The sequence below is a fragment of the Papio anubis genome, chromosome 5 (assembly GCF_008728515.1).
Source record: "Papio anubis isolate 15944 chromosome 5, Panubis1.0, whole genome shotgun sequence".
In the NCBI taxonomy this organism is placed as follows: Eukaryota; Metazoa; Chordata; class Mammalia; order Primates; family Cercopithecidae; genus Papio; species Papio anubis.
In genome coordinates this window covers 37,652,499-37,668,411 of record NC_044980.1, presented here as the reverse complement: position 1 = coordinate 37,668,411, position 15,913 = coordinate 37,652,499, and the positions used below count along the sequence as shown (strand labels likewise).

The 15,913-nt window shown below is 40.2% G+C and overlaps 1 protein-coding gene across 6 annotated transcripts in view; it reads right to left on the bottom strand.

Moving 5' to 3' along the window:
• Nucleotides 1-7,661, bottom strand: part of OSMR (oncostatin M receptor) — a 106,455-nt gene extending 98,794 nt beyond the window's left edge. For 2 of the 6 annotated variants that reach the window (XM_009208317.2, XM_009208320.2), the window contains exon 1: nucleotides 7,399-7,661. The gene's annotated coding sequence lies outside the window, so the exon portion shown is untranslated. Of the gene's footprint in view, nucleotides 1-7,140 lie in introns of all 6 variants that reach the window. The other 4 variants (XM_009208318.4, XM_017959507.3, XM_003899599.5 and 1 more) reach the window with 4 other exon arrangements.
• Between the last annotated feature and the right edge of the window lie 8,252 nt (nucleotides 7,662-15,913).

The following is a 15,913-nucleotide window of genomic DNA, read 5'->3' as shown; positions in this document are numbered from 1 at the left end:
TTAAGTGTTTCCACTGGAGTTATAAGGCAAATCCTCATTTATAAAATTGAATTAGCTCATGAATAACTGATTTTTTAAAAAAGCAATGTTCAGTTCAAGATTTCTGGAATTTGTGACATCAGCTAGGATGAAAGCTGTGTCTCTAAGAGGTAAATGAAGCCAAATAAAAAAATGAAAAACATGAATCCAAGGGTATTCTGAATCCAAAATATATGTACATATGCTAAAGGTGATATTTTAAATCATTTTTGAGAAAACATAAATCATTCCCCAAAATGGTACTAGAACAATAGCCTGGAGACTTGTGGGAAAAGGAAGCTGGAATATTAATAATTAAGTACCATGGACTCTGACATAAAATGCTTAGGGTCAAATTCCTGTTTCGGTACTTAAAAACCATATGGCCAATGACAAGTCATTTAACCCTTCTAGGTTTCAATTTTCTTTTCTACAGAAGAGAAAAACAAAATAACTTACCTTATAGCATTGGCATGAGGATTAAACAGGCTTATGAGAATCTACATATAGCAAATCCAGTTAATGTTAATTTTATTATTATGGCTACTGCCTCATTTCCTTCAGCAAAATAAATTCCAGATGAACAAAGATATCAATGCAAGAAATAAAGCCGTTAAAATTACTAGAATAAATCCTAGGTAAACAATTTTATAATCTGTTAGGCATGATATAAAACCCATAAGCAAAAAAGATAAGGATTGTAGGGGGAGGGTGAAGAAAGATAAAGATAGCTATACTGATTAATAAACACTGAAACATTTTAGTGCTTTAAATGAAAACAATAGTTTCAATATGTATCACAAAGAGTTATCCCTCATATACAAAGAGTTCTTAGAAATAAGTAAAAACAGGTAAACAACTCTAGAAAAACATGAATACATAATTCATGAAAAAAGGGAAATACAATATCACCCTCCCCCACACAAAACTTGGCAAGATCACTAAGAATTAAAGACAATTGTGTGTGTATATGTCTGTGGATGTCTATGTAGTATCCAATTGGTAATGTTTAAAAAGGTCTTAATGCCTCACACTGGTAAGAGTTTACAGAAGTAAGCATTGTGACTCACTAATGATCAAAGCATACAACTTTACAGAGGTCCATTTGACCACATCTACTAAAATTCTATGTGTATTTCTGTTGATCCAGAAATAATTCTATAATTGTATTGCTGAAATTTTGCCCTACAGATGATAGATAAGATAGATAGAGTCACCTTACATATTGTATGCACATGTATTTAAAGACTCTTATAGCACTGTGTACATGAGGGAAAAAATGAAAATTCAAGAGCCTTTAAAAAGGAACTGAAAAATAATTATGGTGCATTTCTACAAAGGAACATCATGCAACTGTTAAAAAGAATGAACTAGATCCATACGCTGACATGGAAAAATATTCTAAAATACTGAGTGAATGTATTAGTTCGTTTTCACACTGCTGATAAAGACATACCAGAGACTGGGCAATTTACAAAAGAAAGAGGTTTAATGGACTCACAGTTCCACGTGGTTGGGGAGGCCTCACAGTCATGGTGGAAGGGGAAAGGCACATTTCACATGGCGGCAGACAAGAGAAGAATGAGAGCCAAGTGAAAGTGGTTTCCCCTTATAAAACCATCAGATCTTGTGAGGCTTATTCACTACCATGAGAACAGTATGGGGGAAACTGCCCCATGATTAAGTTATTTCATACTGGGTTCCTCCCACAACATGAGGGAATTATGGGAGCTACAATTCAAGATGAGATTTGGGTGGGGACACAGCCAAACCACATCAGTGAATAAGTCAGTTTCAAAACAGTATACACCTAATAACATCTCTGAAAGAGAAGTGTGGCAGTATGCAGCTGTGCCCCTCAGTGCTCCCTTCAAGAGAGCACAGATGACTGCCAGCCTTCAGACACTGCCCCTTCAGATCTGCTGAACATTCACACACCTCAGGCTGCTCCCAGTCAATAGCTGCTGCTGGAAGCAACTCCTTCCCACCTTCCTTCCTCTCCCTCTCCTTCCACAGGCATCACACCTGCACTGGGTCTGAAGGCTCTGTGCCTACCATTACTCCCCTTCCCCTTACAAGTCCTTCCCCCAGTAAATCTCCTGCACATGTGTTTCTGTCTTGCTGTCTTCTACTTGAGGGATCCACACTGGCCCCAAAAGACACACCTACTTACTAAGTTATAAATTCAGAGCTGAGATGGAGGGAGGGAGGTGGCCAGAATAAGAGAAATTATAGATATCTCATTTCAAGTTATACAATTCTGCAACATTAAGCATTCCTTAAAACGTGTGTGCATGTTTTAAACATATTAAGCTCGGTCTTGTGCAAGTGACAATTTCCTTATTTCCACACTCGAAACCATATATCCCGACACGAATAAACTAGTTGACAGTGTTTATGTTTCCAATCCAACCCATAGTATTGAACAGACTTGAAAAAGGCTGACAGTTTTTACATACTAGATCAACCTGGGAGGATGCCGTGGGTTTCTGTACAGAAAATGTAACCTCTTAGGTTCTGAGAGAGTGTAGATACTTTAATGATCCATTTCCAAATGCAAAAAGTAGCCAATGTCCTGAGTAGAAAAATCATACTACCATCCCCTGCTGACAGACGGACACCCTGAAGTATATATGTGAAGTAAACTTGCTCAAAATCCCCCATTAGGGAGGCTGAAAGTAGAAAGAGGTGACCAAGAAATAACATGGTGTATGAAAAATTTACTCACGAGAAAGCATAACTTCTGTCGATACACATCTTCTCAAAAGCTGGCATACACATGAACAATGGAACCTCAATCAGTTTTCTGAGAATTATTTTGTCTTACATTTTCCCAAGTGTTCTTCATGTCTTACATTTTCTATTTGCAGAACCACTTACAATTGTGCTTGTCTTTAGTTGACATTAAATGTCATATTCAGGCTGCATATATTTTATGTGACTGTCTTCATCTTAAGTCAACAGTTTAAAATAATTCAGATGGTTAATTGCCTCAGTGATTCCAGATCTAGGAACACAGCCAGGTATTCTATTTAGCGATCTCACCAACCCTCTTTCTTTCAACAAAAATGAAGGGAGGGAGGGAAGAAGGAAGAAAAGAAAACAACTGTAATTTAGTTCTTTAGCACATAATTTTAAAAGAAATAAATTTACAAACCCTGTCAATCACATTCATTACAAATAAGAAGTACTATCACTAGCAGCATAACTTTAAATAGTAGTGCAAGACTGTATACCCAAAGTGTGGACAAAAGACCAGCAGTATAAAGACTACCTGGTAGCTTGTCAGAAATGCAAAATCTCAGGCCAGACCTTAGACCTCTTGAATCTGCATTTAGACAGTCTCCTCAGGTGATTCATATGCACAGTGAAGTTTGAGAAACACTACTATATTTAAAATATATGATATATTTTTGTCTCTTAGGATACTATCAATAAATAAAGGAAATTATTTACTGGTTCCTATTACCAGTAAGGCACTCTGCAAAACTATGAGTAAGATATAAATATGAAAAAGATCCCAGCTAGCATGTATTAGATACTAACTCTCTACAAGGTGCTTTGCTAAGTGACTTACATGCATTTATTAATTGAATCCTCGCAACAGTGCTAAGAAAAGGATTATATTATTATTCCCATTCACAAAGGAGGAAATTAAGGATAAGAAAGTTTAAAAGTAACTTATCCAAAGCGACCCAGTTAATCTGATGTGAAGCCAGTATTTGAAATCAGATAAGTCATTAACCAAAGTTCACATGACACAGCTTCCTTAAAGCTTGGAGCTCATACCAAAGTTGACATTAAAGCATTAAAAGTTGCTAACAATTATAAACTCAATAAAATCTTAATTAAAAATAGGATTGTATTAAACTTGACAGGCTATTTGTAAATAAAAAATGTATGTGATTTGTAAAAAAGTTATTTTTCAAAGTACAAATATATGCTACAAGAGTTTTAAAAACACTATAAAGCTACCGTAGTTAACTCAGAGTGATACTGGTATAGGAAAAGACAAAAAAAAAAAAAAAGATCAATGAAACAGAATAGAGTCCTGAAACAGACCCTTTTACAAACAGGAATTTATTTAATGATAAAAACAGAATTGCAAATGAGTTGGAAAAAAGACGAATTATTAAATAAATGCTATTGGATCAACTGTCTTAAACTTTACAAAAAAATTCAGTTACATCTTTACCTTTCACTTTGTATCTATCAAGTGGAAAAATGGGCAAACCCTTTGAAACAAGAATACCTCTCCTCGGATTCTCTTCCACAGAAATACTCACACTTGAGCAGGAAGATGAATGTGTGGTCTGCCCTGAAGCAATGTTGCTAATGCTGAGTGTCCATCAATACAGGAAAGGATGGATAAATTACATTCTGTTTCTACTTTAGAATAACATGTAGCTGGCCAGGCACAGTGGCTCATGCCTATAGTCCCAGCACTTTGGGAGGCCAAGGCAGATGGACTGCTTGGGCCCAGAAGTTCAAGACCAGTCTTGGCATCATGGAGAGACCCAATCTTTACAGAAAGTACAAAAAAAAAAAAAAAAGAAAAAGAAAAACAAAAAAAGTCAGGTGTGGTGGCATGTGCCTGTAGTCCCAGCTTCTCAGGAGGCTGAGGTGGGAGGATCACTTGAGCCCAGAAGGTCGAGGTTGCAGTGAACCATGATCATGACACTGCACTTCTGCCTGTGTGACAGAGTTAGACCATCTCACACACACAAAAGAAGAACAACACATAGCCATTAACAAAAGAGGTACAGAGAGACAATGGAAAGGTCTCTAAGACTTGGAAAGTGAAAAAGTAAGCTGCACAATAAGTATAGTAAGATCATTTGCATATTTAAAACATATGTATATGTAGTATTATGTAAATCTATAGAAAAGAAAAACAAACCTTAGAATGGTATTATCAAACTTAACCTTCCCTCTTCTGAGTGGCAGTAGGGAGGATGGTGATGGCACGTCTACATTTCACTTCACTTCTATATTGTTTGAGAATGAGTTATTATTTGTATTATTTTTAAAACATAAAAATAGAATACAACATGGAGTGCACAAATGCAGAGCGACCAGTAGAACTAAAATGCGGAGGGAAGGAAGGCTATGAAGCCACCGACACAGCTGTTGGAAAAAAATTCTCCCTTCATGTAGCTACAAAGAAGCCTGCTTGGAGGAGGGGGTTTCTCCAGCAAGGCCGTGATATTCTATTTGTTTTGGTTTGGGTTTTTTCCCCCGATTGTGCACATTTTTTAAGAAATTTAAGGATTTTTAAGGATTTCCTCCCCCAGGGAAAGGAGGGCCAAGGCTCACCGTTCCTGTAAGTGAGCAAGACCACACTCACTAAGATTCCCTTCTATTGCAGCCAACCAACGCCCCAGACCTTTTCCACAAGGAAAACATACTCCTTCTTCTTGTCAAATACAGTACCACTGATTCCTCTTTCAAAACCGTAATAGTTCTGATTCAGTTTTGTCCTCAGGACAAAAGGGTTACAAAAATATGAGAGATCCAGGAACACCTCTGCATGTGTTCCTGGTCTGTTCAGGTTAAAGAAAAGGGTAGAGGGGGAAATATCCAGTGTTTATGTGTTCTCCCCAATGTGGCTCGAGTCCCTGCGGAAGAAACACCCAAAACCAGCCTTTTCTCTCAAAGCAACCTTTGATACAAAAGGCTTAGCCACACCTGCTGGGACAAACGGGAACTGAGACCAAGATATAAGTCACAAGGAGGCAATTTACAGCAGAGAACTAGCTCTTCCCACAATAAAATGTGAGGTGGTGAGCTTCCTGCCACTGAAGGCACTGAACAAATGCTATGTGGGAATCATTAAACTGAGGAATTCCTGAAGATTCTGAATAGGAGGCTGTGGGTGGAGTTTGATGCTTTGAAAGCTCCAGAAATGATTCGCAGACACAGCGGAGTTTGGGAACATCGAGGGCTCTGAGTGCATTTTATAGCAGTCCAGGAGAGAGACAAAGCAGGAATCATAATGAAACACACTACCCAGTCTTAGAGTTTCAGCTACAGCACAGGGATCATGAGCAGACTCCAAACCCAAATCCTGATACTGTCACCTGCTAGCTGTGTGACCCTAGCCAAGTTACAAACCTCTTTGGGCCTCAGTTTCCTCAATAAAATAAGAATAAAAAACTAGTACCCGCCTCACTCATGAAGCTTAAATGAGCTAGCATATGTCAAGTGCTTAGAATAGGGGCTGGTCCACAGTAAGTATGAACCATTATTATTTGCAGACAAGGAATCTAAGAGGTGATAAGTAGTTTGACCCGTGTTCCAAAGTCAGTTTCAATCTTGGGAATAAGACCCAAAAATTTCTTTCTCCTCCATCAGAATTCCTTCTAGCTCAAACTAAGTATCCCACATTCAATTCTATCTTCTCTGCCTACATAGACCCTTCCATTTACTTCTCTTGAATATCTTGTTCCCAAAGTGTTTTCAAGGCAGGTCTGTTACCAAGCCACTCCATCAGCAGCACCTAGCACTGTGCCTCCCGCAGCAGGGCAGGCAGGATGGATGGACGGATGCAGGCATGCATGGGTGGGTGGATGACGGGCAGATGAAGAACTATCGAGAAAGGAATCGCAGTGTCAGGGGTAAAGCCCTGGCCTGCGAAAGCCGGGCTCGGATTTCAGTGCCCTCACAGCTAGCTATATGGCCTTGGACAAGTTCCTGAACCCCTCTGTGCCTAGGTTTCCAGAATGTAGAGGACCACTTCCACTCACGTAGCTGGAGAAGAAGGTAAGCGCCCCGGACGGACACTACTGCAGCCGTCGCCCGGGGTTTCCTCTCTCCACCTGTGCGTGAGCTCCTCCCGCTTCTCTAGGGACCAGGTTGAAGAGAGACACGGATTCCCAGAGAAATGGCTGTGTCAGGTGGGACTTAAGGGTTACGAGAGGAGAGGGAGGGGAAGCAATGAACTCCCCCACACGATGTGTTGGGAGAGAGGCAAGAGGGGTTCAAGTGGGAATTTTCACTCAACAAACATTCCCCCATCATTTGAGAAAGAGGCGCCGGGATGGTGAATTTCAAACAGGCTGGGAAATGGGCGACTCGGCAGTGTGCGGCCTGTAAGGAATGAATCGTTTAGTGTTTACCCACCAGGTAGGCGGGCCAAGGGCGAGGACCCTCCGAGCGCCGTCCCCGCGCAGGTGGAAGCCCAGCCAAAGCAAACGCTGGGCAGAGGCGGCACCGAGGGGAACGGGCGGCTGCACTCCCGGTCGCGTCCAGCCGGGACGGGCTGCGAAGTTGTCGGATTCTTTCCCGCGCAGCACCGGGCTCGCCCGTCGGAAAAGCCACCGAGGGCGGCGCTGCGGCAGGGCGCGAGCCGAGTGGGGCCGGGGTGTCGGGGATACTCACGCCGCGGGCGAAGGGCTCCACGACCGGGCCGAGTCCTCGGCGGCGCGTGGGGCGCGAGTGCGGGCGCCGGGGCGGACGTGCAGAGGCGGCCCGGGCCGGGGCTATGAATCAGCTGAGGGGCAAGCGCCGAGGGGCGGGAGTTACGGGAAAACCGCGGGGGAGGGCAGAGGGGTGAGGTCTTTTGCAATTTCCCGTCTTGCTGCGCACTCTTGGCACTCCTGGGACCCACAGGAATTCCCTCCCTTCGGTCCCGGTGGGAGGCGGCCGCGATCCTGCGGGAGGCGCGGCCTCACAACCCGGACTTTGCGGGCGGGCGGGCACGGGTAAGAAGAGGAAGTGGGAGAGGCCTGGGAAGGAAACATGGAAACCCAAAACTCCGCGGCCGAGGCTCCGCGCCCTGCGCGCAGCGCTGCTCCTGCCCGGGCCAGCCGGCGGAACCAGAGGGAAGCCGAGTGACTGATGAGGCCTGGGGCTGTGTATCCCACAGGGACACTTGTCATCCCAACCCAGAGGCCAAACCCGTGAGATCCCCGGCTGAAAATCTTCAGGCAAGAGAAGTCCTTTAACCAAACTTCTGATCGTGTTTCCATTTGGCGTCCAGAGCAATGAAAACGTGTTTGAACCGAATCATAGGGTCCCCATATTTCCCCTACTTGCGTCCTATCTAGAAAGGCCCTGTCCGACAAAGTTTCTTCGGCTGCAACAGTCCCGAAGCCTTTATTTCCCAGTGCAACGACATGCTACACATGATTTACTTTTCCCCTTAAAAATGTCATCCAAACTTTTTTTTTTTTTTGAGACGGAGCCTCACTCTGTCGCCCAGGCTGAAGTGCAGTGGCGCAATCTCAGCTAACTGCAAGCTCCGCCTCCCGGGTTCACGCCACTCTCCTGCCTCAGCCTCCCTAGTAGCTGAGACTACAGGCGCCCGCCACCACAACCGGCTAATTTTTGTATTTTTAGTAGAGACGGGGTTTCACCGTGTTAGCCAGGATGGTCTCCATCTCCTGACCTCGTGATCCGCCCGCCTCGGCCTCCCAAAGTGCTGGGATTACAGGCCTGAGCCACCGCACCTGGCCAAAAATGCCATCCAATCTTTACCGTGTCTGGGCCTTTGAAAGGTGCATTTGACCTCTCTTAGAGGATAACAGGAGCCTTCCGAGGCAGCCTTGGACTGGGGGATCCCATAGCCTCACCTGTCTGGATGCCTGACAGATCAGCAGGCAAGGGGACTTGCTCCAGATCAGCTGAGCCCAGTTTGGTTTGAGTTTGGGGACCCTGGAAAGTGTCACAAAAGGAAGGTTGTAGGAGGAGGGTGGGGGAGGGAACCAAGAGTCATCAGCAAGTATCGACCATAAACATATCTTAGAATCCTATATTGAATTGACTGGATGACTCAAAATAATGTCAGGATTATTTTAAAATGTTACTTTTATGTTTGTTCACATATCTGGCTCCTCCCCAATGTCATCCCAAGGAAAGCTGGGAATCTTTTTGTTTTTTTATTTTTCCTAAAACAAAGGCCTAAAGGCCCTAATACACTTAATACCTAATGGTGCCACAAAGACCATGATGCATAGTAAATATTTGATGATAATAAAAGGTAGTTTTGTCTCAATAAATGTATGGTCCTTTGCCGCACCTCTTATTACTTGAAGAGTTTTAAAGAGTCCATTAGTTTAGCCATCTGCATGGTTATGGAAACTGCCAAGCCCAAGAGTTGGAAAGGCTTTATTGTTTTATATTTTACTGAGAAAAAAAAATTATTGTTTACAGAAACAGTTGAAAGGGATCTCTCTTCTACCAAATGAGACGTCAAATAAAAATATTAAGCCCAGTATGAATTTCTAAAAAGTGAGTCTTATTTTGGGCTCCTATTGCAATTGAAGGAGACTGAAGTATAAAAATTTGGTGCCCACATATAATTTATCTGTTTTTGCACCATTCTAATTTCTTAAATTTATACTTAATTTTAGAATCTAGTTGCAGTAGGACCTATAAATTCGCGATCATACCCTTAACAGTGAGTGCACTGGGTCCATAAAGTCAGATCTACCCAAAACCTCCAAATATCACTTTATTTGGAAATCACGTTTTTGCAGATTTAATCAAGTTAACCTGAGGTCATACGAGATTAATCCGGTGTCTGCTGTACTTCTAAAAAGAGGGGAATTTGGACACAGACACCCAGAAAGAACACTGTGTGACCACTGAGACAGAGATCCTGCTTATGCTGACTCAAGCCAAGGAATGGCAAGGTTGCTGGACACCGCCAGAAGCTAGGAGAGAGGAATGGAACAGGCTCCCTTTGAACCCCTAAGCAGCAGCCAACCCTGCCAACATCTTAATTTCACACTTCTGACCTCCAGACTAAGAGAATATGTTTCTGTTGTTTTAAACCACCAAGTTTGTGGTAATGTGTTATGGCAGTCTTAGGAATCTGATACATAGGTTATGTTCCATAAGTTAGTTTTAAACAATTATCCTGAAAACAGCTAATAGGAAATGGATGAAAAATACCAATAGCTTATTAAGCTAAGAGCTAAAATATCCATCCTCGCTTAGTTTTGATAAGATTGTGTGGCCAAGGCACATATTACTCTGCTTCATTAAACACTTTCTTTTTATTTTTTTAATGTGTGCGTGTGTCTGTTTTTATTTATTTATTTATTTATTTTGAGACGGAGTCTCGCTCTGTCGCCCAGGCTGGAGTACAGTGGTGCGATCCCGGCTCACTGCAAGCTCCGCCTCCCAGATTCATGCCATTCTCCTGCCTCAGGCTCCTGAGTAGCTGGAACTACAGGTGCCCACCACCACGCCCGGCTAATTTTTTTGTATTTTTAGTAGAGACGGGGTTTCACCATGTTAGCCAGGATGGTCTCGATCTCCTGACCTTGTGATCCGCCCTCCTCGGCCTCCCAAGGGATTACAGGCATGAGCCACCGCACCCGGCCCATTAAACACTCTTTCTGGACGTTCTGTCTTCCTTTTGATTTCAAAAGCAATACTCTCTCCATTCTTCCTTCCTTTACCTGACTTCCTCCTCCCTCATATTTTTGGGCTTCTTGTTCTCCACTTGCCCCCTACATGTTGGTGTTTCCCAGGGCCTCAGGGCCTCCTGAATGATCACATTCACATCCAGGATTTCAATGATCACTTGTGCCTTGATGGCTCTCAGCTCTTCCTTTCCGTTGCAATGATTTCATCTGCACTCCAGACCAATTTCTTTGTACTTCGAAATTAGTATGCCCAAATTCAAACTTCAGTTGTGCTCACTCGATTTTATTATACTAAGTGAATGGTTCAGCCTTTTATCTTTACTAAGTTAATGGGCCAGCCTTCATTTAGTGTCCTCTGGACAGTGAAGTCAAAACCCTGAGAATGATTCTCGATCCATCCTCTTTCATCCATCTTCCATCAGAAAGTCTCATATGTGTAACTATTATGGAGGAGGGATTAGTGGAATGTATTGCTACCCTATCTAACTTCTCAGAGGAAAAATAGTTCTATAACTGTCAGGAATATTATATTTATCTATATCTCTATGTATACGTACATCTATGAAATCAGCTATGTAAATTGTGAAATATAATTGTGATTCTATTTATTCCACTACTATAAATAGCTATAATTACAAGTTTGGCAGCATTTTGTTACCAACTGATGGAATTTGAAGGTATTGGGGATTTTGTGAAGAAAGTGGCTTCATCACCTAAGCAGTGGATGATGGTTTACAATTACCCTCATTGACAAGTTCTGTAGAATTCCGTATTTTGTTGGCATATTATCACATTTGACTTTTTAAAAATGAGACAGGGTCTCTGTCACCCAGACTGGAATGCAGTGGTACAAACTTGGCTCACTGCAACCTCCGCCTCCTGGGCTCAAGCGATCCTCCCACCTCAGTCTCCCAAGCAGCTGGGACTACAGGCATGCACCTCCATGCCTGGCTAATTTTTGTATGTTTTATAGAGACAGGGTTTTGCCATGTTGTCCAGGTTGGTCTCGAACTCCTAGGCTCAAGTGATTTACCCGCCTCAGACTCCCAAATTTCTGGGATTATAGATGTGAGCCACGGTGCCCAGCTGACATTGACATCTTAAAGATTCACTTTTAGGCCTTAATGCATGCCTCTGTGATTATTATTGGTGGTGATATTGGCCTTATTTCTAAAAAAAAAAAAAAAGCTTATTGGAAACTAAAATTGTTTTGTGGAAATAATTATTTTGTGGAAAGCTAAACAGGTCTTCCAAAAAAAATTTAATCTGAAATTTACCATAAAGCTTGATTAATTAAAGGACATCTGTTACTGAATGGAACTGGGTCCTTTTGCCCACTGTGCAATGGAAAGCCAAACACCAAAACACTCGGTTTGTGTAGCAAGAAAAATTTATTGCAAGGCTGCCAAGCAAGGAGACAGGGGTCTGGCTCAAATCTGTGTCCTCACCCTGCGCTTGTCTCAGGTTCTATAGTCAGAGGGTAATGAGGCATGACCTGATTGGGTCTTGCAGTAAGGTGAGGCTGGGAGGCATAATCTGACTGGATCCTGCCATGAGGTGACTCGAGGGCGCAATCTCATTGAATCCTGGATCCTGCCATGTGCTGTCCACTTCTTAATTTAGTGGTCCAAGCATTTAGGTTCTGCCCATGGTTGCATTCTTAGTTCATCTGGGCCTCCGCAAGTTACGTGACCTTCAACCTGGGGGTCCATGGCAACTAAAAAACAACTCACAGCTTCGCTACATAAATGTTGAACCACAAAGTTGAACCAGCAAATTAACACAGGAACAGAAAACCAAACACTGCATATTCTTATTAGTGGAAGCTAAACATTGAATACATATGGACACAAAGATGGAACAATAGACAGCAGAGCCTACTGGAGGGAGGAGGGAGGAGGAGGGTAAGGATTGAAAAACTACCTATCAGGTACTATGCTTATTACCTGGGTGATGAAATAATCTGTACACCAAACCCCCCACAACACACAATGTACCCACATAACAAACTGCACATGTACCCCCTGAACCTAAAATAAAAATTTGAAAAGAAAAAAAAAAGTTGAACCAGACTGGTCTGGTGCAGTTACACATCTAACACTTCTGAATATCCAAAAAAGTGACTCTGCAATGGCAAAGCAAGATGTTGAGTGTAAGAAGACTATGTGGGACTTTCTCATTTTGTCATTTTAGGAATTCCCTATAATTACTTAATGATGAATTGTTTTTCTTTCAAAATCTCTTAAGTTAATTTAAATGATGAATAATATTATCCACAATAATTCTGCAGGAATTTCTTAATTAGACTAGATATTATCTGAAAATTGATTGATTGATTTTGCACATTCCACCCTCTTCTGGATGTTGTAATTGTGCTCACATCTTCTTCCAGAAGTCATCAGAAACCAGAAAATGAGGAGAACCTTCCTGGATCTTTTAATTTTTTTCCCTCAGGGACTTTAGGGAAAATATTGAATATGTGTTTGTTTAGATAGCTACTTTTATTCTCTTGGCCTATGGTTATGGCACTTACTAAATTTGAGTGCAGTTGTTAATGCTAAAGGTTAGAACATTAATACAGTGAGAGAGAAATACTTTGGAGAGAATTAGATGGGAACTTTCGAGATTTTTGAAAACTATTGGCTTAAGGTTGATCCGAAATAAGTCTATAGTAGTATTTATATTTAAACTGAATCTCTTACAGAAAACACATAGTTGAGACTTTTTTTTTAAAAAGTTGGCTGATAATCTCTGCATTTTCATTTGATAGAGTGTTTAGTAGACTTATATTTAAGGCAGTTATGGATATGCTTGTGTTTAGCCTACCATTTTACTATAGGTTTTCTGTTTTGTTCTCTCTGGTTTTGTTTTTCTATTCCTCCTTTTCTTCTTTTTTTTTTCTGGACTATATAAATACTTTTTACCTTTTTATATTTCCATTTTAATTTTTTTAGAGTTGGAGTCTCACTGTGTTGCCCAGGCTGGTCTCAAACTCCTGACCTTAAGCGATTGTTCCACCTCAGCCTCCCAAGTAGCTGATATTACATGAGCCACCATATCTGGCTTTGAACACTTTTTAAATTCCATTTTTATTTGCCTTTGTTTTTTTGTTATTCCTCTTTGCATGATGTCTTAACCTTTTCTCTATGGATTACAGTATACATTCTTAATTTTCACTGTGTACTTGAAATAGTATTGTACCTTTTCACTTAATAGGTCCGTTTAACCACATACCCCATCCTTTACACTATAATTGTAAAGTGTATTACATCTACAGACAAGATAAAACCCACAATGTAATATGTATTTTAAAGAAATTAAGAGGAAAACTACTCTTTTATATTTATACATATATTTACCTTTAATGTTCTCAAATCCTTCCCAAAGATCTAAACTCCTCTCTGGTAGTATTTCTGTATGCCTAATAAACTTACTTTAGTATATTTTTTATTGCAAGTCTATTGGAGATACATAGTATTAGTCTTATTTTATTTGACAATATCCTTATTTCAATTCATCCTCAAGGAATATTTTTGTTGGATATAGAATTCTGTTTTCTTTCAACTATTTAAAGATACTGTTCTACATTTTACTGCCTTTCATTGCTTCTGATGAGAAGTTAGGCATTATTTGATTCTTCTTTCCCCTGTCAATATGTGTCATTTTTTCTCTGGTTTAAGTATTTTCTCATTATCTTTGATTGTCAATAGTTTATCAATTAGGTGCTTAAAAGTTTTAAAATTATTATTTACCCTGGCTGGCATTTGCTAAGCTTCTTGAATTTATAAATTTATGTCTTTTACCAAATTGGAGAATTTTTCAGCCTGTGTATCTTTATAATATCTTTTCTGCACCATTATCTTTCTTATCTTTTTGAAATTCCAGTTACAAGTATGTTAGACTCCTTAATATAGTCCTAAATGCCCATGAGCCTCTGTTGTTTTTCAACTTTTTTTTCTATGCTCTTCAGATTCAATAATTTCTATTGAACTATCTTTAAGCTTACAAATTCCTTTTGTGTTATTTCCATTGAGCTATTAAATCCATCTAGTAAATTTTGTGTCATATATATGGTATATTTCAGTTCTAGAATTTCAATCTGTTCTTTTAAAATATATTGTCTATTTCTACACTGGTTGTCCCTATTATTTTTATTATTATGAGCATATTTTCCTTTGCTTTATTGAGCATAGTTATTATAAATGCTGCTTTTAAAACATTGCTTGATTATTCCAATATTTACATCATCTTGGAGTCAATCTCCACTGATTTTTTTTCTCTTATAAGAATGGATTACATTTTCCTGGTTTTTAAATTTACCTATTTTTGGATTGTCAAGTAATTTTGGAGTGCAACCTGTGCATTATAAATATTATGTGATGAAGATTCTGTTGTATTCCTCCAATGACACTGATTATCTTTTAAAATGGCAAGCAGTGTGGTTAAGCTCAAACTGCAAACCTGATATTGCTTACAGTAAGTAGAAGCTCAAATCTGAATTCATTTTTTAATGTTAACCAGACTGTTTTGAGTTTGCCTTGCACAAGCATGGTTCAGAGATTATCCAATAATTGGTATTTACTTTAAATACAGAATTTGGGCTTCTTCCTCTCTTGCTCCCTCCTTTATGTCCCCGCCCCCCACACTTTCCAAAGAATGTTGTTGCTGTGAACTCTGACCCCTGGTTCTTCAAACCACAAATATTGCATATTTTCTAACAGAGTTTTAGCTACCTCACATCGCACAGACATGCACTAGTCTTGGGCTGAGGGTCATAAAATTTGGGAAAGTTGCTCAGTGCCTTTCCTCTGCCAAGTGTTGATTTTCCTCCATGATCTGCCTGGTGTTGGTCACTCTCCACTGTCAATAATTGTTTTTAATTTTTAACAATATTTTTTCTAGTGTTTTATATTGTTATATGTGGGGGAGGGGCAGTCAATTAAATGGAGCTATTCAGCAGTGGTTAAAAGTAGCACTCCCTGCAATTGTAGCTATATCTGCTACGTGACTAGGTTATTGGGAGGAGCTAGTATGAACTGTTTCCTCTGCTAAATTAGATTTCTCTCCAATAGAACATTCTTTTGGATGCAACCCAGTTTTTCAAAAGATTGGAACACATTTGCCATAGACCTAAATCTGGAAATTGAGTAAAAACCTTCTGAAATCGTGTATGGTTAATCTATTATGGCTGAATATCAGTTTAGAATGAAGGCTTAAATAAATATTAATACCACAATAATACAAAGGAAAGAATTTTAATCAAAAAAGGAGAATAGTTAAATATATTCTTGGATTTCCTCTGAACTTTGTTCAAATGCTAGACACAAAATTCATTTGAGTGAGTTACAGTAAGCTATACCTTTATCTTTGTTATCTTATTTGTGCTTAACTCCATGTACACTGAAACAAAAACTTCCTAAAGACACTCACTTTTATACCCAGTCTTATCAGCTACTTAAATGTAGCTCCTTTTGTCCAATTATAACGCAATGACAATTATTTTATCCATTATAAAACTG